The sequence below is a fragment of the Oryctolagus cuniculus genome, chromosome 2 (genome assembly GCF_964237555.1).
Source record: "Oryctolagus cuniculus chromosome 2, mOryCun1.1, whole genome shotgun sequence".
Classification (NCBI taxonomy): Eukaryota; Metazoa; Chordata; class Mammalia; order Lagomorpha; family Leporidae; genus Oryctolagus; species Oryctolagus cuniculus.
The window spans coordinates 192,908,670-192,913,305 of NC_091433.1; the positions used below are offsets into that span (position 1 = coordinate 192,908,670).

Here is a 4,636-nt window from a genome sequence, read left to right on the forward strand (position 1 = left end):
CCGTGTGGCGATGGCCGAGCGTGGCTGAGCTCCTGCAGTCAGGACTGGCGAGCACGTTCGATAAGTGTCCCAGAGGTCTTGGCGAACCACGAAGTCTTCCCACGCTGTGGGGGGATGGGGCGGGGAGATTGCCCAAGGGCCTAGGTGACAGGGCAGCGGCCTCGCCTGCCGCCGCCCGCCACATCCCGGAGTCACCGCCCGGAGCGTCCCGACTGGCTGCCGCTCTGGTCCCAGCCTTCCTCAGCTGCACAGAGCCCCTGGGGACCCCTGTCTGGGGCTGAGCTGCTCGCCACCCCCACCTCCTCTCCTTGCTTTTTCCCATCTGTGGCCTCTGGTAGGGAGTCGGCATTGCCCACTCACCCCGTGCTGGACATGGTGAGGGCTTGGCCAAGCCATGGAACCTGTGTGATTTTCCTGCTAAACCTGTTTCTCGCGGTCACTCCGTCTCTCCAAGATGACAGCATTTTTTTTAATTTAAAGATTTATTTATTTGAGAGTCAGAGTTACACACACACACACACGCACACACACACACAGGTCTTCTGTCTGCTGCTTCACTCCCCAGATGGCCACACAGGCCAGGGCTGGGCCAGAAGCCTTATCCGGGTCTGCCTGGTGGGTGCAGGGGCCCAAGCACTTGAGCCATCTTCTGCTGCTTTCCCAGGCGTGTTAGTAGCGAGCTGGATCGGAAGTGGAGCAGCTGGGACTCGAACCGGCGCCCAGACGGGATGCTGGTGTCCTAAGCAGCGGCTTTACCCTCTGTGCCACAGCGCCGGCTCCCACAACTTCTCTGTGTCCTCTGACTCCTCTCTTCCAAAGCCGAAGACCCTGGAAGTCACAACAGTGCTTTGCAAACTTCCAGTTTCACGCAGGTGTTGGTTCTTTCTATGCCCGCCTGTAGCTGAGCTGCTTCTCACCTCTTCCTGCCACACCGTGGGATTCTGGGATGGTTCAAGTCATCGCAAAACAGTAAACTGAAGTGGAAGGGACAAGCAACACAGAATTACGATGCGAGAGCTAACATATCCTAGAAAATTGCTGTGTGCCCTGCTCAGGGACCAGCTGCCCGGAGAGCTCATGTGACGCTCATGTGTTTGGGATTGGGGACTTGTCATTCATTCATTCATTCATTCATTTGTTCAGCAGGTGTTGGGTGTTGCCAATGCGCTGGACAGGGTCAGCCCTGTGGATGCAGGGGTTGGACCAGAGCAGGCCTCAGTGTTCTGGGGAGAGAAGGGGGGGTCACAGGTCAGGAGCGACCCTGGTGTTGCTCCGGGGATGGGCCGGGCACTGCACAGGTGACAAGGCTCCTCCCCTGCTTCCCGGTCTCTAAATCAGCGGCTCCGCCTCCCCGCTCCCCCTCCTCCCCCCACTGCCTCTGTAAGCCTAAGGCTCCTTCAGAGTCCAATTTCTCAGGAACAAAAAGAAACAAAGCAATCCCTGACACTCCCCAGCTCCCCCCAACCCCGTGGGGGGATGTCTATCTTTCACATGACAATGTCAGGCCCCTCCTGCTCTGTTCCACAGCCTCCTGCACACACCCCCCCACCCCTGCCGCCACTGGACAGCGCACAGTGGCCACGTGGGCCCTCAGCTTTGACCTTCACCCCTCCTTGGTCTCGTCCCTGTCTCCATCTGGGATGAGCCGCGCCGGCCACGGCCCCGCCTGGCCATATGGCCTCTGCGTCTCCCTGCCTGGCGAGCGCACCAGGGCGAGCCCTCTAGACCTGCCCGGCTTTTCCCCACATGCTCCGCCTGCACCACGGGCCCTCCCTGCAAGCACCTGGGGCCATGGAGTGCCGCCTGCATTTCCGGTTGCCCACCCGGCGTGGTGTCGGGTCTCCCCAGAGCTTCTGGAAATAAACATGGCCTCAGAAGGGTTTGCAGGGCAGGCACACCCATGAGCTCGCCTGGCCCCAGGATGGTAGAGGCTCCTTGTTAAAAGGCAAGACCTGTTTACATTTCAAATAAACTTTTTATTGCAGAATAGTTAGAAATTTACAAGATCGCCAAGTAGTACAAAGAGTCCCCGGTGTTCCACACCCGCCTTCCTGCTTGTAACATCTTAGGTGCGGGGCAGTCTGCTCCCGTCGTTAACCCTCCTATCAGCGCGCTGCACTGGGCACAGGGTCTGTCAACACCCAGCGGCTCCTGATGTCCCCTCGGTGCCAGGCACAGGGGGGGCCATCGCATGGCCGCAGGGAATGGCCACAGTAACCCTGGTGAGTGGGAGTCCCAATTTCTCTCTGCATGTGGGGCACACCAGGTGCACTGGGGTAAGCGGATCACCTGGGGGCATACTAGACCTGGCCCAGGAGGTGGCCTGCGGCTCTGGTGTCCGCCTCGGGCTGCCATCACCAGCACCGGTGCGGGTCCGAGGATTCACGGCGCGCTCCCTCCAGGCTCCGAAGTGCCAGCAGCTGCCGCCTTTTCCACCGGCTGATCTGAGGGCTGGGCGGGAACCGCATCTCCTGTCGTCTCTGACAGTCCCCGGCTGTGGGGCATCTCCACTCCCGGCCTCAGTGTTCTCACCTGCAGCGTGGGCGGGATAGTTTGTACACGCACCCAGCTGGTCACCGTCAGGGCCGGCGGGACGGCCCATGGGGCAGCACCTGGTCAGCCGCAGATCCGGGCAAGACGAAGGCTGAGGGAGCGGCTGCCAATTAGGATCCGTAGCCCTGGTGGGCGGCAGCAGTGGTGGGCAGGCTGGGCGCAGACCACAGCGAGCAGAAGTCACAGGGCGCGGAGAGGAAGAGGCAGGCGAGGTCACTCCGGCGTGAGGGAGACTTGGGCTCGTGGCAAGGGTTCCAGGTGCTCAAGACGAATCAATGACACCCAAAACCCAAGCACAAGCCCCCGGCTGCGTGGGGACCCAGGTACAGGCAGCACAGTTCACGGAGGGCATGACCTCCCTCCCGGCACGGCTTATGTGGGCGGATCTGGGGGACGGGGACCCAGCGGTCTCTTCCCCAGGCCGTGGGTCTCGGGGTGGAGGCTTCCAAATCCCAGAGGGGCTTGCAGGGTAGCCCCTGGGAGGAGATGTGGTGACGTGGCCAGGAGGCCCCGGGCTCCATCCACACCGGCTCTACCGCCAGGCAGGAGCTGCTGAACGGTGTCCATGTGGCAAAGCCGCCAGAGGAGGGCTCTGCGGAGGAACCGGTGACACTCGGCCAGAGCCCAGGCTGATGCCAGGTGAGGACGTGACCGTGAAGACCAAGGCTTCAGCACCGTGCCGTTGTCACCACCATCACCCCTGGAACTTTCCAGAGCCCAGAGGAAAGAGGGAAGGGTTCTGGTGTGACGGAGGCGTGACTGCTGGTAAAACAGAGGACTGAGCCCTGTCGCTTGCAAAGTCGTGTCTGATTTCTGAGTCGCGCCGCCTCGCTAGGACTTCTTGGCTGTAGGTTCCAATCACGTGATGGACAGAGAGGGTCTCTGCAGTGCCCCAGGCCGCTCTCAGTGTGTTCACAGCCCGAGGCATTTAAAGCAGCCGCCCGAAAGCTACAGAGCTAACGCACAGGTGCCTCGTGGCATACACTTGCTAGCTAAGCCTTGGTGAGGGCTGTGGGGACTGTGTGCTGCTTCCCTGGCTTTTCATAATTAAGGGAGACGTCTTTGCTTCCCCGACAGAAACACCTTTCTTTCCCCGTCCCCGGCCTCTCCCTGGAATCATTGTCTTCCTGGCGGAGCGCTGGCGCCAAGAACACCTGCCACCTGCCACTGCCACACCTGTGCGGGTCTCCAGCTGGGGCAGACTCTGCTGCAGCCAAGGATTCTGCTGACATCAACGTCTGGGGAACCGGGCACACGGCAGGAGAACCGGGGACAGTGGAGCCCTGGCTGAACTTGAGCTGGAAAACACGAGTGGTCGCACAAGGTGGGTCTGCAGCCGGCCAGACGAGGCAAAGCCAAGGTCAAGAGCACGCTGGCTGTGGAAGACGGCTGCAGACATGGCCGTCTGTGTTCTGCCACATGGGGGTGTGCCGTGGGCAAGGCACTGCACCTCTGAGTCTGTGTCGTCGCCTTTGAGAGGGACACAGACAGCATCCCCCTGGTGGTGCCGTGGCCAGGGTTAGGCACGCTGCCATTTAAGGGCATAGGACTGTCAAGGGCTGGGCCAACTTTATTTTCTGTGATTATAGGGCTGCGGTGTGAAATCCTTTAGGGGTATGTGTCTGTTACTGCTTTATAATTGTGTGTGTGTATGTGTGTGTGTTTTACAGGCAGAGTGGACAGTGAGAAAGAGAGACAGAGAGAAAGGTCTTCCTTTGCCATTGGTTCACCCTCCAATGGCCGGTACACCGCGCTGATCCGAAGGCAGGAGCCAGGTGCTTCTCCTGGTCTCCCATGGGGTGCAGGGCCCAAGCACTTGGGCCATCCTCCACTGCACTCCCGGGCCACAGCAGAGAGCTGGCCTGGAAGAGGAGCAACCGGGACAGAATCCGGCGCCCTGCCAGGACTAGAACCCGGTGTGCTGGTGCCGCAAGGTGGAAGATTAGCCTATTGAGCCGTGGCGCCGGCCTATAATTGTTTTTAATTAAAAGATGATTTACTTGAGGCAGAGAAAGAGAGAGAGAGAGATTGATCGATCTTCCATTTGCTGGTTCACTCCCCGAGTGCCTGCTGGACTCTAAGG

The 4,636-nt window shown here is 60.1% G+C and overlaps 2 long non-coding RNA genes across 2 annotated transcripts; one reads left to right on the top strand and one right to left on the bottom strand.

Annotated features, from left to right (window-relative positions):
- Window positions 1-508: 508 nt before the first annotated feature.
- Window positions 509-1,964, bottom strand: LOC138848838 (uncharacterized). Its single transcript, XR_011386973.1, has 3 exons — window positions 1,784-1,964; window positions 918-1,223; window positions 509-828 (listed from the first exon to the last, which is right to left on the bottom strand). It is a non-coding gene; the product is annotated as an uncharacterized lncRNA (long non-coding RNA).
- Window positions 1,965-1,967: 3 nt separating this feature from the next.
- LOC138848837 (uncharacterized) lies at window positions 1,968-4,164 on the top strand. The gene is made up of 2 exons (XR_011386971.1): window positions 1,968-2,222; window positions 3,631-4,164. It is a non-coding gene; the product is annotated as an uncharacterized lncRNA (long non-coding RNA).
- The last annotated feature ends 472 nt before the right edge of the window (window positions 4,165-4,636 follow it).